At 39.3% G+C, this 20442-nt stretch overlaps 2 pseudogenes; both read right to left on the bottom strand.

Moving 5' to 3' along the window:
* Positions 1-6385: 6385 nt before the first annotated feature.
* Positions 6386-7357, bottom strand: LOC143886463 (dehydration-responsive element-binding protein 1E pseudogene; annotated as a pseudogene).
* A 7065-nt stretch (positions 7358-14422) lies between these two features.
* LOC143886453 (dehydration-responsive element-binding protein 1C pseudogene) lies at positions 14423-15377 on the bottom strand (annotated as a pseudogene).
* Between the last annotated feature and the right edge of the window lie 5065 nt (positions 15378-20442).

Raw genomic sequence — 20442 nt, 5'->3', positions numbered from 1 at the left:
AAAATCCTCGTGCACATGTGATTCTAATAATAGGAGAAACTGCCAACCATTGATCTTGGCACTGTTTCCCACTCAAAAAGATCTCATATCAATGCCACTGATTATTTAATAACAGAACCACTTATACAACTCAACTCAACTCAACTAAGCCTTTGTCCCAAACTAGCTGGGGTCCGCTAAAAGAGCGGCCCAGTGCATGAGGCTCCCGCCATTGTTGGGTCTGGGGAGAGCTAGATGTATGCAGCCTTACCCTTGCTTTGCAGAGAGGCTGTTTCCGCCACTTATAACAGTTGTTAAATTGTAGTTTATCTCTTCCATTTGTGCAATTGATGGAACTGATGGGAATGTATAAGAAGGTACTTTGACAACCCTGGTCCAGCAAGTATTGGGGCAGTTTTTTAGGAATACAAATGGAGAGATTATTTTAATCTCACTTGGGACAAATAGGCCAGAACTTTCAATGGAGGCAGAGGTGAGGGCGCTTCTAACGGGCGCAAGACTCTTTGTCAGATTTAGGGGGAAAACATTTGATGGAAGGGGATTCATCCAACATTATTTCATGGATAAAAGGAGAGAAGACATCCCATGGAGATTTGATCAATATGTTAGTGAGATAAAGAGTTGCTAAAAGAAGTAATGGTGGGATGTCAAAATATACCTCACAAGTTGGCCGATAAATTAGCAACATCAGGGGTTTGTAGGGAACCTTTGTACTATGGGCAGCAGCTGCCCTTTGATGTCTTTTTATTTTTTATTTTTTATCTATGCTCTATTAAAATTATTTAAAAAAAACATATGAGAGGATCCCTTTACCAGTGTGCTTGTTGCAACAAGTGCAGATTACCTGCCTGTTTTGATTTTATATATTGGTCGTCAGCACTCCACAAACAGCCAACCTGCATGAAGTTTTTCGCACACCTGCACAACTTCATTTAAATTGTGCTTTTGAATCTACCCTATTTTTCTTCTCCTTTGCAGCCTTCGTAGTTTGGCCTGGCAATACCAGTCCTCTCTGATGGATCCTTCACAAATCAATATAATTCCAAGTTCCAACGATGACTGTATTCTTTTTGCGTAGGTAATAGGAAAACTTTGCCATGTCTAGAAGCTGAAACTTGTTGACTCTCACAGAATGCCCTTGATATACCCCTCTGCAACTTAATTGATCTGCTTATCAACTAAGTATCAAACAAGGTTATAATCAAAGAGAATAATGAAGGAAAAAGAAGAAGAGAGAAGATTAGTCGTAAACTCTTACGTGTGTAGGTGGGCACCACTTGGGATGAAATAAATTAGTTTAGATTTTGGAATTTGCTTTCTTAGTTGTTTGGTACGGGTAGGATTCTTAGAGAAGGGTTAGGATTTCTAGATTAGCTTGGGTAGGAGTTTTAGAGGAAGTGGTCAAGTGGATTTTCCATTTGTTATGAATAATCCGTAATTAGCCATTTTCAGAGGAATGAAGAAATTGTGTCTTTGAGCACAAAGGAGAACTGATCCTTCCCTCGAAGTGGATCAAGAGGCTGATCGTCCCTCTAAGAAGATCAAATCCGTAACGAACCGAATCGGATTCATAACATAAACCTTCAAAAGAAAATTGGAGAATGAAGAGTTCATCTTTGATTCTCTGACTTGTTTCTCCTCCCTTTTCTAAACATCATTTAAATGTGTACATGTCCTTGTGTATAAACCGAATGGCATTACAATTTTTTTCTTGTGACTTTATATACACAAACTATTGCATATACAAAGGGATTACAAAATGTCATCCATGGAACTTATATACACCTTGTAATCCTGTATATAAATCACTTATGTTTAGCACTTCTCCTCAGATTGATTCATGGAATTATGAAGCATTGATTTATGAATCAAAAAATCTTGTCGGGCTTGTGTCATTACTTTCGTGAAGATGCATGCGAGTTAATGTGTTGATTGAAATCCTCTGGAATAACTTTAACATATTTAATAGCCCACCTTAATATGCTTGGTTAGCTTATAAAAAAATTAGATCGGTGGCAATCTGGATAACACTTTTATTGTCTTCATAAAGAGGTGTGGATGGTGAAAGCTAAATACCAAAACCAATAGTAGTGTGTGAACCCAGACCACCTTCTTGGGTGCGGCTGACATTGACCGATATTATGCTTCCATTGAGGATTTGAGAACATGTTTCATAAAGAGGTCTTGTATGATACAACAATCAAAAGAGATTTGAGACAAAACAATTTTATTCTACTAACTGTCCAATTGGAAAGTAAATTAGCAGAGAAGTGAGGAACAGACAAGACAATTTTATTCTACTAACTGTCCACCTCTACCTCTACTCTCTTGGTGAGGTCCTGACGTACAAATGTCACGTGGGTTGCCCTAAGCTTCAAGCCATTGATAATATGCTGAAATGATTTGCCCGGGGCAAGACATTAGAAGCAAGTTTTTCTTTTCTGGAAGTTGGAGGCAAGATGTCCAAATTTTTTGCATTCAAAACATTGAACCTTGCCTAGGCCAAACTCAACTTTGATGGTAGCTCTGTCGGGCATCCAGGGAGAGCAGGGGTTGGGGGAGTAATTAGGGATCATTGCAGCAATATTGTTATGTTATATTCGCGTCTGGCTGTTGTATGTGATGCAAACGAAGCCGAAGTGTTGTGTCGTCACTTCTTTATGGGCTTCGATGGTTTGGGAAGAACAATTTGGGCCCACTGATCGTTGAAGGTCACTCCTCAAACACCATTGCCTGGGCCAAAAATAAATGGTGTGTCATAGGCGATTAGCAAGCAAGATCGACGAAATTCGCGACTTAGCGAGAGTCATGCTCCCGACATTTGTTCGCATTGCTAGATCAGTGAATACTATGGTGGATGAACTGGATAAGACGGCTGTGGATCGTGATACCGATCTGATATTTTTACGATACTAGTGTGGTCTAGCTCCTCGAAATACTTCCGGATTGTTTTGACTCGGGGTTATTTTTGGGCATTACATGAATTCATGATAACATGTAAACATGGGACATCTTGCCCCTCTTTGTATGTTTCTATGATAGTTCAATGAAATTTCGTTACCTTTCAAAAAAAAAAACACATCGAACCTTGCTCAAGTCACCTTGTCATTTTCACCAGCAGTCTCTAACTCAGGGTTGGGATGCATAAGAAATTGCATGACGTGACTCCGCCCTGAGAGTTGTAAAAGCTCCTTACCTGTGTTGTTGGAAAAGTACTGAAAGGGAAAAGAAGAGAGAAAATAATGAAGGAAGAAGTAGAAGGGAGAAGATTAGGCCTACCCTTGAAAATTGGAGAAAGCAGAGTTGAAGTCTTGAATCACAACTTTTATAAAAATCACTGAAGCAAAGTACCCTTGTGTATTGTACATAAGCCGGGAGGGCAGAGTATTTTCCTATCATGTTATATGCACAAACTATTGTATAGATACAGAGGGATTACAGAGTCTGTTCCATAAGACTTACATACACCTTGTAATGGTGAGTATGTCGCCTATGTTCCATGCTAGGTTGCCTAGTTACTATATTTCATGGGATATAATATATTTAAGTATAATCCTTGCAGCTCCAGAATGCTGCATAGCAGGGAACTCTGTCCTACTCTATAGTCTATTAGCCTGTGCTTTACCCGGATTTAGGGCAACTTTTTAGGCGTATTTTTTTTAAAAAAAATCCCAAAAATCCGAATAGTTACCCCAAAAAGGAAAACAACTAAACAATTCTTTTCCATTAAATAAATGTCTATTACATGATTTTATTGTAACTGCTAATATTATACTGAAAACAACAAGTCGCCCCGAAAAGAAATCCTATGAGGACTCTCTCTCATCCTAAGTTTCACCTACATTGGTAACGCCTCCACTGTTTTCACCTTCAACATCTGGTATAATATTGGGGTCACTGACTCATAAAGTAAAAGTCAATTTAATGAGCTTGTATAATGATCTCCTAGAAAACATGAACGAAATTATAATAGCAAATAATTAAACTGTTCTTATAAAATGAGTCAATTATCACTTGCCTTCTGGTTTCTTGAACGTGCGGAGGTAGAATAAATTAACTCTAAGAATTAACCGAAAAGACTCCCTGTATAAATTGCACAACAAGAGAGTCAAAATTTTCTTTTGACTATGTTTATCCTATTATCTAAATTGGGTAAATTTCGTCTTTATCGAAGTGGGAGTGTTTATTACAATATGACAATAGGCTACCATCACCATATTATTACTTATACAGTTATCAAATCATGGTAGCATCTCACCAGGTGATATCAACTCAACCACGTTTTTGATAACTGCACTAACCATCTTTCTCTAATAAGTTTTATTTATTTATTTATTTATTTTATGGACAGCCATATGGATAAACCTAGTTCTCAGAATTTGCCACTAACCCTTGACACAGAAAAGATTAAGGTGGGGCTGAATTATTAAAACATGATAGTGTTAATACTCGTAACAAATCAAACAAGGCAAGCTAAGTGGGTGCAGTTATCATAATTGTATTATGTTAATATCAAGCCCTTAATGATATTTGCCCCCACATTTGTTTCCCTAGCCACCCCCTCATAATGTAAAAGAGTAGTCAGAGTGAATAAAGAGGGTGGTCCATGGAATAAAAAGGGTCAACATATCATCAGTAGCTTTCTATATGTCCCCATTTTTTTTCTTTTCGAGTAGTGGTATATCCAACCCCCTCTATTCCCTTAGCCACCCACTTGTAGTGTAAAAGATTTCACTATGGGATTGTCCAAAGGAAGGGTAAGGGGCTTAATTAGGTCAAACCCATTAAATTGGACGGTTGGATCATCCTATGGAAGAGACGTGCAACCATACAAAATAATATTATGGACTATAGGGCTTCCACCATCAACATGATCAGTTGAACTAGGTCACATAAGGTGTTTCAATCTAATATTATATTTGGTAGGTGAGAACAAGAATATGTTAAAGGGAAAGAATATGATAAAGGGGGAAATTGATAACTACACTACTATATTTCTGTCCGTGTGAAGTGGAAATTTTAGGGGTTTTAAATCTTAGGGTTGAAACAAAGTTCCAACAAGAAAATTGAGTGAAATTGAAGAAAGCTACATCTAGGGCAACTTACTTGGAATCAAGCTTGAATAGGTAATTTTTTTCTTTCCTTTTCTTCTATCCTTCTTCTCCTTCTTCCCTCTAACTCCTCAATCTCACCCTTGCTTTCTCAATTTTTTCTTTCTTTCTCTCTAACTGTTGGGGAAAAGGGTTGTATGAAATACAGTGGGAGAAGCTCACGAGAATGGGTTTTTCTAAAACCCTTACATCTTACCCTCTCTCTCTTATGGTGGGTTTGTTTTACCCCTCTTTCTTTTACTTTATTATTTTTTATATTATATTATAGTCATCTTATCTTATTGCATTTATGAATCATTCATTTATTGTTGCAATTACTTATCTAGATTTCATAGGTAGGCCCCACAGGCGGTGGTCCCCACCGTTGGTGTCATTGTGGGTCCCTCTTTGTGGGTCCCACGGATGAATGGTAAAATGAATAGTAATAGTAAATGGTAGCCGTTAATAATAACTGTTATTTTTTTTTTACGGGGTGTTACAGCCTGGTATTCTCTTTCATGTGTGTATTATGTGAAAGCCAATCATATATCTTTTCCTGATATTATCACAGCCCAGATAGTATGAAAGCACCCTAACTTACATGTAATTTATTGAATTACATCTCTGTAAGAATGCTTCCTTCATCTAGTCCCAACTGTCCTCTCTATGTTCATGCTTAAATTAATGAACGAAATACCTGTATACATTGCTCTAGGCATTCTAAGAATTGAAATCAAGTAGACAATCCTTTCTCGAAGCGTCCCTTGTTTATTCACATTTCTTTTGATTGTGAGAGGCAAATTGAAAGCTAAACAGTGGTAAAACATCAAGTGGCTCTACTGATTTGCTTTTGGGAATTGTCACAGAAATTGAGAACTGAAATGAAGCCCAGAGCCTCAAATCATTTTCTTGGCTTCATTTCTTTCTACGTAAACTGGGTGTAAAGCAAAATTTACACCTGCTTTTCCACTTAAAAATGGGCTTAAAATTTGTTTTGCCCCCCATTTTACATAGAAAGAACCGAGCCGATTTAAGAAAGGAAAATGATCCTTTTCTTTTTTAATTGGCTTGTGATAGCTCTTTGGGAACTGTAATTACCTTTCACAGCTCTTTAAATAATAGAAGACAAGATGAGTTAATGCAATTATCAAAACATGGTTGTGTTGATATCATTTCCAAAAGGTAAATGAAAAAACAGAGCCTAAGATTTAAAAGATTCTGCTCAATAAATACTTGTCTTTTTTCATATATTTACCGCAATAAATACAACTTATATGAACGTATGTAAAAATAAATAAAAATCAAAACTCGTAAAATGATATTTCCACTCCCTTTCTCAGTATTTTCCCTATAAAAAAAAAAGAAAGTAAAACTCAATCCCACGCATCTAAAAAACAGCTAAATGGGATGACAAATACCCGGCTCTGTACCAAACCAAAACAAAACAAGAAAAATGCCACGTGGAAAATCCCCAAAACTGTCAACCCACCAATCAAATAGAGTTCCACAGTGACAGGTCAGCTTCATATTCCACGGCATCCCAATAGGACCCACTTGGCAGGGGCGGAGGGAGCAACAACCCTTCTGCCATGTCAGCAAGTATGTCTCCCTCTTCATCCATCTCAAACATATTTTCCGGCGAACCCGCCGGATTCTCTCCTCCGTAAAATTTTTCCGGCGGCCGGAAGGCCTCGGCAGCCTCTGCGGCGGCCCTCTGAATCTCTTTCGCCTCACCGGAAACCGGCATAGGTAAAATCAAAGCTGAGTCAGCAAAATTAAGGCAAGCCGATGGGCCACGTAGAGCCAAGGCGGCAACATCGTGAGCTCTCGCCGCCATTTCTGGAGTGGGAAAAGTTCCGAGCCAAATCCGCGACTTCTTGTTTGGTTCCCTCACCTCGCAAACCCATTTTCCTTCATTCCTCAATCTCACTCCTCTGTAGATTGGATGACGCGTCTCACGAAATTTGGTACGTCCGGCGCGGCGTTTGGGATGTGTGGATGCCAAGTTGGCTGAGAAATCGTAGTCTGGATAGGTGCTGCTGTATGAAGGGGAGGGAATTTCAGGCGAGTTGAGTGAGTTGAAATCTGAGTCACGGGTCAAGATTTCCATGTAGCGTGTGTAGGTAGTGAGAGGAGAGCAGAGTAAGAAGAAAGAGGAGAAATGGAAGGGGTATATATAGTTTTGTAGGCGCATATAAGGAAAGGACAGGCTGTGTGCCCTTTGAAAAAAATATACAGCTGTTCCTTTAAAAGGAAGGTGAGAAGCTCTGCTGCACAATTGGCAACCAAAGTGACCTTCCTCTTGACTTTTTTCTCACTATATTTTATTCCGGTGTTAGTTTGTTTTTTAATGGTGTAAGCCAGTAGAGTCCAGATGTTTCAAAAGGATGATGATAAATTCGCACCCCTTATAATTATCTTACAGTGGCTTTGAGTTTATCATCTCCCTTTTCTAAAAGTAATTTAAGGTTTACACATAGGATGATCCAAACAGTGAATTTGATGGGCCACAACTTAAATAGGTTTTGATGTTAAAGTGGTGCGAATTATCCTACTGGGGGGTGGGAATTTATCATCACCCTTTGCGTACATATAATTTCCATAGGATGGTGACGCTAATTTCACACCCTGTCTGTGTAGGGTAAAAGTAAGAGAGAGAGAGAGAGAGAGCTAAGAAGAGAGACAGAAAACGACAAGCTATAATAAGGACGAGTTAAGGAAACGAGGGGAGAGTAAGTTAAGAAAGCGAGGGGAAAGATATTTATTTGGTTCTCCACTCTCATAAAAATGAAGTAGGTCCCACGATTAGAGATATTTATTAAGGTGATATGATATATTCGTCCCTTTTTATTACTTGGACAGCCCCATCTATTGTAAAGGAGAGTCATAGTATTACAGTAGGGCGCTGTCCCAGGTAAGAAAAGGGGCTAAATATATAACCCCAGCCCATCCAGATATTTTCAAAAATAATGGGTCAGAAGATTCTAGATTAAACAAAAGATAAGAGATCATTGCGGTGTGATAGGAAGACCCGATACCCGTTTTCAATGAAATGACAAGGGACTATTTTCGACACGTGTACAAAAGACAAGAAACTGATTGAATTTTGCTAGACGACAACGCCGTTACTCCGAAGGATCTCCGATGGCATATAACACATTCAGTTGCCGGTGATTTTATTTGGGTAGGTGGCATTCGTTTGGAAATTTAGCCCCTACTGAAGGGTATTTGAGGGATTTGAACCCATAGTGTGACTATTTCCAAAATGAGTTTTTTCAAAAGGTACTATAGAGCCCACTTCATAGGATGATCCAAACCGTTCATTTGTCACGCCGTGCCCCAAAACCCATTTCATTAATACGCAGTCCCTCTATAGATCGGAGGTTTAGGATCATCCTATTTCATTAATACGCAGTCTCTATTTCCAAAATGGGTTTTTTATGCTGTGGCCCATGAAATGGATTGTTTGGATCACCCTATGGAATGGGCCCGGGCACAGCACTATTTGAAAAATACTGTACTATACGACCACACACCAGAAAAACGCTGGCGCTCCCCCATTGGCTGCACATCACCATCATGTTTGACTTTCCAGCCGCCATTAATGCATGATGGTGCATGATGGTGATGTGTAGCCAATAGGAGAGCCCTTTCACCTCTTTTTTGAAGGGGCTCCCTTCAGTCTAGAATTCCTCCTAATTATATAGTTGCTTTCTTGAGTGTTTAATTATATAGTTGCTTCTATTTTTACAAAAGTAAAAAGACTAGTTTTACTTTTTTCAAGGGATTGTGGGAGATATTTTTGGACTTGTCTTAATATGCAAACAACACCTTATATATGAAAAATATAGGACATTTGTGGCTAATTGGAACAAAAAGAAAATCGCCCAAGACTCTTTGGTAAAACGTCCATAGCTTTCTTTGAAAAAACGTTCAAGCTCCATCAACAAAGTTTGTTTATCCCATCCAATATTCTGATTTAGAAATCAGAATATAAGTGAGAACAGTATTTGTTCTTCAACCCTTTGTGTGAAACAAAGGATCCCATCGGAACTTGCGGGTTTGTGGAGTTTGAAGGGGTTTTTGGCTAGGCTCGTGTTATGATTTTGACTTCATAATCAATTGGCTTGGGTATACCAAACCAAAGAAAAGGTGTATCACTCAATCTTTGATCATGGACAAGAAAAAGAGGACGAATTCCGCCTTTAGATCAGGAATAAGAAAAGAAGTCGATTCAAACATTCAAACCAAAGGCCTTTTTTGTCCTGCCTCGAAGGACCGAGTCGAGTATCCACTTTGTTCATGCTTTCCCCTGGCCAAAATCATGACAGTGTTCTCTTGAAGAGCCTGAAGACAGCATCGAAGATCGTATTACCGACGCCTGCCAAAGGACGAATGGACTGAAGCTCCACCCCTACTTACCTCAGAAACGTCGGAGTTTGAAACCTTCGCGAACGTTCGAGGAGTAGATCAAGGGGACGGTTATTCTTCTTTACTAAAAGTAAGATAATTATTTGTTATATGTCTTTTATTTGATCACCATCAGAAAATCTAGATCCAAGAATTCCTGAGCAAAGGGCAAAAACGTTGGAAAATCTTTTGTTCAAAGCGATTTTATTCCGTTGTGCGTAGCGATTTTGCCCGAGGTTTACAATTACAACCCTTGTAACAGGAGAGAGAGAGAGAGAGAGAGAGAGAGAGAGAGAGAGAGAGAGAGAGAGAGAGAGAGAGAGAGAGGGTGGTGTTGGGGTATCTTTTTTCGTCTTAATTTCCAAAAAAAATTCCTTGTCATATTTTCCTTTGTTGGCAAGAGGTAGTGTATAATCCCATTAAAAATTTTTGGACTGGAATTAGAGTTCCTCGGGGTTAAAATTTAACTTCTACTTGATTAGACTTCGTGTTTGAATTGACGGTATGGCTGTAATTCTCATCCTGATCCCCCAACATCAGCTCAAGCCCTGGATTTGTGGCTAGTCAAATAGATTGGCATACTTTAATTTTGTTGTTGTTGTGAGTTACCATCTGTTAATAGTGGCGAAAGTGTGGAAATAACGGGGCAAATTTATGTTTGCTTACACCAAAGTCAGGATGAATTCGGACTTTGCTTGGCCTTTGGGTGTCACGTAAGTAAAACTCCTTATTTGGTTGCCAGTATAGCATTGAAATCCCTATAGAGTCCCAATGATATCTCCTGGTAATCGTTGCATGTATGATCACCCTTGTACCCTCCCTATAATTTCCAAGCTCAAATCCATAAAAAGGGTGGAATTTTGCTTGGATTCATTGAGATTAATGGTTCTTTTTCACTCTCTCACTTCCTTCTCTCTTCTCTATATTGATAATGACACATTGACACCCCCATACCACTACTCTATGAGGTTGACAACCAAAACACTAACCACCGCTAGTTATTCCTCTTTAGAGGGGATTGGGACAAAATAATTCCTTCTCGGAGTAAACTGAAGTTGCGAAATGTGTGATTGACTATGACTGTTATTTAAATGTGGGAACGTGTCAAACGTCCGGGGGATAGTTGTACGTGTGGATGACACTTGATTTGTAGATTTGGATAAGGAGCGAGGTGGGACTTGCAAAGTAGCTACTACGCAATGTGGAGAAAAGTATGGCCCACCTTACGTTTTCAAGCTTAGAAAAAGGATTTAAACGGTAGCTGTACCTGTGGATGACGCTTGATTTTGTAGTATGGATAAGAAACAAGGTGGGACCTGCTAATACCTAATGTGGAAAAAGATAGGGCCCACCTTCGTTTCCAAGGTTAAAAAAAGGATTTAAAATATGGGAAGTGTCACCTCATCACTTGAGACAGCCCCCTCCAGTGTAAAAGAGTAGTCATATAAATACACTAGAGTGGGCTGTTCCAAGTAAAACAAGGGGCCAATATATCAGTTCTCTAAAATATGCATTGGTAAAATATCTGTGGCGTAAAGAGTACAAAAACCAGCAAGACAAAAAGATGGGTCTCATATGTCATATGTTCAAGGGATTCGCTAGGGATTTTTGCAAAAAGGCATTTCGCGGCTAGCTGTTGCATGAGAGATCAGCCATCACAGATGAATTAAATGAGTAAGACAAAAAAATCAGTCCACCCCTTTTCTGAAAAAAACAACTATGCATTCTTCCTTTTACTTCCGATCACAAATAAATCAGTCCACTCCTCCTTTACACGCCACAAAAATAAAGAGAGAAAAAAACATAGATGGAAAGAGACCCCCTTTCATAGCATGTCCACCCATTTGTATTTATTTTTTTCGAAAATTGAAACAGCAAGGATAAACAGACAAAAAGTCACTGCCTTTTTTTGTTTGTTTTATTCCTAGAAAGTAAGAGAGAGACATAAATATCCAAGCAAAAGGGGGTGGAAATGTTGGATGAGCGGGTGGAATTGTGGAAATGTCATTTCCGACTTTAAATAGCGGAAATAGTGAAACGGTACCCCAAATTTCAAATTTGCGAAATGGGACTATTTCACTTTTCCTGACATGTTTTTTTACCTGAATATCCCTCAAGCATTTTTGTTTATTTAAAAAAATATTTGGTTCTTATCTGTTGGGCCTGGAAGGGGTTACCAGGTCAAGAAAAATGGGGGTATCACATCTGAAAATGGGGTGACCAAGAGATGAAATGGGGTTATCACACCTGAAAATTTTCGCTTCATGTCTGTTGGGCCTCGAAGGAGTTACCAGGTCAAGGAAAGTGGGGGTATCACATATAAAAATGGGATGACCAAGAGATGAAATGGGAGTATCACATATGAAAAATTTAGAAATTACCAGGGATGTAGGGGACCTCTATTATTACTCGACCATATAAGGCTGAGTTATGCCAAACTGTGGGACCCATTGTAATAACTCAACAATTGATCCGTTACCGTTTTAAAAATAGGGTGACTTCTACTCCAAAAAATTTATAAGTGTATCTGAATACAACCACTGTTTACAAAATAACAAAAAAATTCGTAAGAGGATATGAGTACATAAAAAAAATCATATACAACTTCTCCTCAAAAAAACCCACATCTTTACGCAAAGAAGGGAGCTTAACAAGGTACGCCCGACCTCGTGAGTATTGGTGCAGAAGGTCCAAAAACAGTTTCGTCGAGGTTCGATCCGACGATGGGAGGTTCTTTGTAACTTCTTCTAATGTGACCAAGTTGTCGGCATCGGGTGCACTTGTAATGTAATCCACTTTTCAACTCGCGATTCGTTCTTCTCGTACGTGTATAATTAGCCTCAATCCATATGATTAATTCAGAATTTGAACTATGAAAGTCTTGAAAGATTACCAAAGAACAAAAATACCTTATGCTGCGTTGATCTTCAACATTTTGTAACTCATCTATACCTCCGGTAACATGTTAGCATGCAAACCACTTAGCAATTTTTCATTTAAGTCAAATCAAGACTTGTATAGTTCGAAAATATATAATCAGCCTCAATCCATATGATTAATTCATAATTTGAACTATGGGAGTTTTGAAAGATTACAAAAGAACAAAAGTACCTTATGCTGCGTTCTCCTGGATCACCTCTTATACTGGTATGAAGGATTTCTTCACTTATAAATTCACTTTCGTAGTTTTTTTGCAAGTCTACTTCAAAATGCGGGTAATGTTTTGATATTTTTCCGTTCGCGTGCACGTTCTTGGAGCGAAATCGAAGTAAATGGAATGTTAGGATTAATAGAGGTTCTACTAATACAAACATTGTTTGGGGGAAGCGTTGACAAATTCAATGAATTAATGCCGTTCTCACTTATGATTTTCGTTATGTATATTATCACAAAATTGAACATGTCTCTTTCAAACATCCTCAACGTTGTTTGAAGGACATCATCATCATCAGCGTCGATTAAAGTGATTATATATGGATAACAATGTATCGACATTTGATCGATAGTAAAATATTCTTTTCTGTTATACCAATTCTTCTTTGGATTGCACTTTGAAATTCATCAAAATTAATTCGGCGGAAAACCGATAAGAATGTCTTCCTCCCCCCGACATAGTCCCAAGAAATCTCATTCTTCAAATGTTCATCATAGTGTAAAAGAAGAGAAACCATTGATTCGGGCATTTTTTTATAATTTTACAGAGGGGTTCTAAACTCTCTAATATAAACTTCAAGACTCTAAAAATGGCTATAAAGTTGTGGCTTAATAGAGCTTATCTAGGGCATTTTCAATTGGACAGATTGGAATAAAATAGGGTCATGGGCTAAAATGTGATTTTCAGTACCTAAATAGGGGTTTTCTATGGAATTATCAAAGCCAAAAAATAAGGGATTATTTTTTGGATAATACCTTAGACAACCCTAATCCCGGCAGTTATGAAATACCTAGCAATGGTTCAACTCAATGGTAAGGCCATCAAACATTAATAACACTTATCAACCCTTATAAACCCTAAGACAACCTTAATCACGGTAGTTATGAAATACATAGCAAGGGTTCATCTGGTAGGGCCATCAAATATTAATAACACTTATGAACCCTTATAAACCTTTAATACACCCTTATACACCATCATAAAAAGACAGAGTTATTAAACACATTAAATGAGATATTAAGGGTTACAAGCACACTAAGAGGACAAAAATAAAACTCACATTTTCTCCCTTTTTTTGTTCGAGGCGTTAATGGGGATTGGGGAATGTAAAGGGTTGGTAGAAAAAGAAGGAAACACTTTTTTGTCCGTTTTTTTTTGGCTTAACATGTATTTTGAGGGTGGAAGGGTATTTCGGTCAAAAACCTTGTCAGGAAAAGCAAAATGGAACCTTTGACAAGTTTGAAATTCGGGAACAGATCCAGTGGAGACAGGGTGGGGCCTGTAGCTCAGAGGATTAGAGCACGTGGCTACGAACCACGGTGTCGGGGGGTTCGAATCCCTCCTCGCCCACAATTCAATGGTTCTAAATCTCACAATGTGACAAAAGAATCAATTCAAATTAAAGAGGATCCCATGATTCTGATTAGGAATTCGTTGGGTCCCTAATAAGGGTCGATCTCAATATTTCATATATTTTGAGGCACCGTTTGACCAAATTTCCAAATGTTAAAATCAACACCTAACAAGTATCGGTTTCCACGTCGTTCCAGTCGAACCTACTTTTCAGAAATGAGAGGTTAGGGTGCAATCCCTCCAACAGTTCTTGATTGGCATTGTCATGCCACCACACCATGCCACCATGGTAGTGCCAACATCAAATTTTTAAGTAAAGGTAAATTATAAAAGTGCCTAAGTTTTAAAAGACTGTCCCATGCCATCAATACTTGTCTTTGTTCATATAATTTTTTTTGTTTTTGGTAGCCAATCTTTGTTCATACATTTACCGTAATAAATACAACTTACATGAACATGTATGAAATAAAAATCAAAACTGGTCAAAATGATATTTTCACCCCCCTTTCTCAGGGAAAAAAAACCCTATAAAAGAAACTCAATCCAACGCTTCTAAAAACATATTACCGGCTCCGTACGGACCGAAACAAGACAAAAATTGGGACGTCGAAAATCCCAAAACGGTCAACACACCAATCAAATAGAGTAGCTCCAAAGTGACAAATCAGCTTCGTATTCCACGTCATCCAAATACGACCCACTTGGCAGGGGCGGCGGGAGCAGTAACCCTTCTGCCATGTCAGCAAACAAACCTTCCTCTTCATCCATCTCAAAAACATCTTCCGGCGAAGCCGCCGGATAAACATTTTCCGATGGCCGGAAAGCCTCCGCGGCCTCAGCGGCGGCCCTCTGAATCTCTTTCGCCTCACGGGAAACCGGCATAGGCAAAACCCAAGCCGAGTCGGCAAAATTAAGACAGGCCGATGGACCACGTAGAGCTAAGGCGGCTACATCGTGAGCTCTCGCCGCCATTTCTGGAGTGGGAAAAGTTCCGAGCCAAATCCGCGACTTCTTGTTTGGTTCCCTCACTTCGCAAACCCATTTTCCTTCATTCCTCAATCTCACTCCTCTGTAGATTGGATGACGTGTCTCACGGAATTTGGTACGTCCGGCACGGCGTTTGGGATGTGTGGATGCCAAGTTGGCAGAGAAATCGTAGTCTGGATAGGTGCTGCTGTAGGAAGGGGAGGGGTTTTCTGGCGAGTTGAGTGAGTTGAAATCTGAGTCACGGGTCAAGATATTCATATAGTGTGTAGTGTGTAGGAAGTGAGAGGAGATGTAATTCAATATATATAGAGGGTGGATGGAGAAGGAAACAGCAGGGTGGGCGCTCTTTAAAAAAATACAGCTGTATCGTAAAAGGAAGGTGAGAAGTGATGCTGCAACATTGGCAAGCAAAGAGACCTTCCTTCTGAATATTTCTTAGTTTTTTACTAAGGGCATTTTCGTCTACCAAAATTCAACTCGTTTCTTGTCTTATTGCACACGTGTCTACAATTAGTCCCATGTCATTTGATGGAAAACGGGTAGCGGAACCATTGTTTGAAATTTCGAATTTCGGATTTCGGTCTAACACCGGCACGAAATGACCGAAATCTGAAATTTCCGAAACGTACAAAATTTCAGCGGAAAATGCATAAAATTTCGATAATTTCAGCCCAAAACACCGACATTTCGCCAGTCTTTATGGGATTTCGGCCGAAATTTCAAACCATGATCGGAACTTCCTATCACCTCAATCTCTTATCTTGAACTTCTTCTGGAATCTTCCGTCAATTATTTATGGAAAAAATCTAGATGGGCTGCGGTTATATATTTGCTCACTTTTCTTACCAGGGACAGCTCCCTCTCATGTATCTATGACTACTCTGTCCATGAGAGAAAAGGGGGCGATTATATCATTTCATAAAAATAAATAGGTAAATGATAAGTACGCCCCTTTTCATGACTTGGGACACCAAGCCATAGTCTATCTAATTAGCTTTGATTGCAAAGGGGCTGATGTAATTCACATGTGATGGAATTAAGTGACAATTACCACGTACAATGCGGCTGAGTGTCCCAAGTGATGAAAAGGGGCCCATTTATCATTTCCCTAATAAATATCCCTAATCGTGGGACCTACTTTATTTTATCAGAGTGGAGTATCAAATGATATCTATCACCTCGCTTCCTTAACTTACTCTCCCCTCGCTTCATTAACTTGTCGGTCGGTCGGTCTGTCTGTCTCTTAACTCTTTCCCGTCGCTTTCTTAACTTAATCTACCTTCGTGGCCCTACAGTGCATTATTTTTCAAAAAGTACTGTATGGACCACTTCATAGGATGATCCAAACCGTCCATTTGATGGGCCACGACCGGAGGCAGAGGCACATATAGCATGAAGGGGGTCATGAATTGCAAATTCCCTTTTTATGGTTTATAGCCTTACATGCATGCTTAGCTAGTTTAGTGGCTTTACATGCATGCTTAGTGGCCATGGCCCACCTAATGACCAATTGAGGCATAGAGAGAGGTTTCCATAACATCAGTTCCTCTATAGATATCCTATACCTATTTATGTTGTGGCCCATCAAATGGGGATGGTTTGGATCACTACTGTACGAATAAAATATCCTACATTCTGCTGACGGAAAGTTGTAAACACTCTTAGAAATGGAGTCCCCAAGGCAGCTGGGATTGACTATGAGGCTCGTTGAATACCCTGATCCAGTAGTCCAGTGCTGCATTTCTTGGGTTCGGTTTGAGTAGCAAATGGTTTCATCTTGGACAATAATGTCTACTTGTTAGACAATTATTAGGTATGACCCCGACGTTTAGGTTTGTCGTTTGGACACCAATCACGTACAACAAAATGTTTTTAGCCTGTTAGCTTGGCCAAACTTTTCTTTAAATCGAATGATTGCGCTCATTAGAATAATTGAATGTAAAGAGAATGATTCTTTGTATAAAATCTCTATGTTAGATATTTTTGAATAATTTTTTTAGGGTAATGATTCCACCCCCGCAATGGATAAAATCCCCCTCCTAACCAAAAAATTAAGGGGGGCAACTGTCCCCCTTTCCTTTCAAGTGCCATCGCCGCTGCTCGTAACGTTATTCGTTAAGTTTTAAAGGCAAAGAAAAACGTTAAATAGGGTCACTGAAGTATTCCTATGAAACATGAAAGGAGAAATTGAGTTTGAAGTTAGCCTTACCAAATGTGGAAAAAACTTTTATTTTAGATGAAAGATGCTAAACCCACAGTCCACAGACGCCCTTGCAAATTTGAGTTGAAAAGACGCCTGCATTGGGTGAAAATCACCAAAGTGCGTTAATAGCATGTAATATCAAAGAGTAATAAATGCACTCGGGTGACTTTCACCCAATGGGAAGGCCCTTTCTGCTCAAATTTGCAAGTGAGTTTAGCATCCCTCATTTTAGATTCATGTTTGAATAATTTATTTTGATTTACATATGTTTGGAATCATATAATGGAGTTTTTATATGGTGTAAGCCCGTATATTGCCTTACTTTTCAATAAGTATTGTATGGCACACACCATAGGATGACCCAAACCGTCCATTTGATTGGCCACAACGTAAATAGGTTGTGCCCAAAAAATCATTTCCATAGGATGATCCTATCCCTGTAATCTATAGAGGAACTACATATTATGGAAACCTCTACAGATGGGAGGCTAGGATCATCCTAAGGAAATAAGGGTTGTTAGAAAGAAGCCACATACTGGGTATATCCTAGTGAGATAGGGCCTAGGGGAATGACTGTTTGCCGGCTCTGGTTGGCGAAAGGCTAAGGAGGAGAGAATTTAGAGGAGCTGAAATATGGAGCAGGCGAACAAGAAGGCTTACTTTTTTTTTCTTTTTTTCGAACAAACCCCATTGAACCGGAGCCTGTATTTCTCATCCTAATGCCAAAACCTCAACCCTAACCCAACCCAACCCGAGGAAATTCCAACCCAACCCGAGCCCAAATCAGGTTGAACCTGTCGGGTTATGGTTGAGCCCGACCCAAGTTGCACCCCTACCTCTGACGGATAAAATCCGGGAAGTGATATATCCGCCCCTTTTTATCAGCAGGAACACCCCCTGTCAGTGTTTGTGGCAATCGGGGGCATTGAATTCTTCTGACAAAAGTACAAAAGTGCAACCCTCTTATCTGAATGTTAGAGGGCTGATCCTAACCCTCGATAGGTCGGACGGTTAGGATCAACCTATGGAAATAATTTTTGGGGCACAACCTATTTAGGCTGTGGCCCATCTAATGGACGGTTTGGATCATCTTTTGGTGCGGGCCATACTGTACTACTGATAACATTTCCCTAAAAAAAATTGTATAACTATAGGAGACCAAATACCGTATAACTTTCAGTTTTATTTTAATAACATTTGGTGACGGAGCTAATAACTGTCCCTAATTAATATCCTTGCTTATGTTTCTGTTAAAAAAAAAATAATAATAATAAGTAGCAATCGATGGGTTAACTGAAAACATGTAGGGCATGTTTGGCTACCATGATTTTTTTTCATGATAAACTAGGGCCCGCAAGTGGCGAAAAAACTAGTGTCTTGAGACGTGGCTAAAAAAACTAGTGTCTCAATCGGTGAGAAGTGGCTAAAATTCAGGAAATAAAAAACAGGATCGACTTTTTCTTGATTTTTAGCCACTTCTCACCGTCCTAGCAATTGTGCCCTCCCAAATCTCGCCAATTCCCATCAGCTCCTCCCCTCTCTCATACTTGGAATTTGGAAACACTGATTTATTGAAAAAATGATTTATGAGGCACAACCTATCTAGCACATCAAATGGACAGTTTGGATCATCCTATGGAGTGGGTACTTTTTGAAAATAACGGGCCATACCGGCACGCGCACACACCATATAAAATCTCTCCAAAAAACAACAGTAATCACAAAGCAACGCTGACTACAAAGTGATGAATTGGTGATGATGACATACAGGGAAAAGCTACAAGGAGTGAGTAAGTTAAGGAAGCGAGGAGAGAGTAAGTTAAGAAAGCGAGGGTAGAGATATTATTTGGTTCTCCACTCAGATAAAATGAAGCAGGTCCCAAGCTTGGAGATATTTATTATTGTGAAATGATAAATTCTACCCTTTTTCTTACTTGGACAGCCCCATCTATTGTAAAGGAGTAGTCATTGATAGTACACAAGAGGGCGCTGTCCCAGTAAGAAAATGGCACGAATATATAACATAACCCCAGCCCATCCACATTTTTCCAAAAAATAAGAATTAAAAGATTCCAGACGAAGTTAAAGAAAGGAAAGAGAGGTCACAGGAAGACTCTTGATATCCGTTTTCCGCAAAATGACAAGGGACTAATTCTTGACAGGTGAAGGTTGTTGAATTTTGGTAGACGAAAATGCCCTTACTGTGAGGATAAATTTCCTAATTAAGAGACGAGTCTCCAACGGTCATATGCAACCCGCGCCTATGGGAGCCATCGCGGTAGGCCTCGCTATGAGCCTAATGGGCTATAACACAAAAACCCAAAAAAAAAAAGAAAAAAGAAAGAAAGAAAGAAAGACAGAATTCAAGGTAACAGGACCTCATAACGGTTCAATTCGAGAAGAATGGTAGTCGTACTATAACATAATCGGAAAGCGGATACAAGATAAATTGGATATTTTGTATCAATTTTCCGGCGGACGACACACCACCACTAGCAGGTCAAACCCTATTCCGATGGCATATAGAATGGGCGGAGAGATTACCGTCAACGTTGGCCGCCTCACACAGTTTCTTGTGGTGGAATTTGGGTCGGTGGCATTTGTTTGAAATTTTAACACTTATAAAAGGGTATTGAGGGATTCGCCAACATTTAGAATACCACCTCTTTGGGCTATATGGTTTGAATGAGAGACTGAAATAAATAAAAAATAATAAAAGTGTGTATGAGAGAGAGAGATAAAAAAAGAGAGGGAAAACTACAAGAAATCCCCCTAGATCAAAACATATCTACAAGAATCCCGCTAAATTTTTCATAATTAGCAACGTACAATTTTGTGCCTTAGCTTTGCATTTTCTATTTTCCCCATTTTACCCTCCATTAGATTACCCTTAGAAATCCCTAAAATCTCCCCATCACCAAAGGCAACATTAAATCCTTTGAAAATCTCCCGTGTCTAAAACAAGTCAACATCTATCTCTAATGAGATTTTATATGGTGTAAGCCCTTTTGGTTATTTATCAAAAAGTATTGTATGGGCCACACTCTAGTATGATCCAAACCGTCCATTTGATGGGCACACCATACGATGGTCCAGACCACCCATTTGATGGGCACACCCTAGGATGATCCAAACCATCGATTTGATAGGCCGCAACCTATTTACATTATGGCCCTTCAAATCCACGGTTTGGATCATCCTACGGTGTGCCCATCAAATGGACGGTTTGGATAATCTGTGGCACG

The sequence above is a fragment of the Tasmannia lanceolata genome, unplaced genomic scaffold, assembly GCF_043159265.1.
Source record: "Tasmannia lanceolata isolate RefF3 unplaced genomic scaffold, GAP_Taslan_0.1 ptg000002l, whole genome shotgun sequence".
Lineage (NCBI taxonomy): Eukaryota > Viridiplantae > Streptophyta > Magnoliopsida > Canellales > Winteraceae > Tasmannia > Tasmannia lanceolata.
This window is presented reverse-complemented; position numbering and strand designations above follow the sequence as displayed.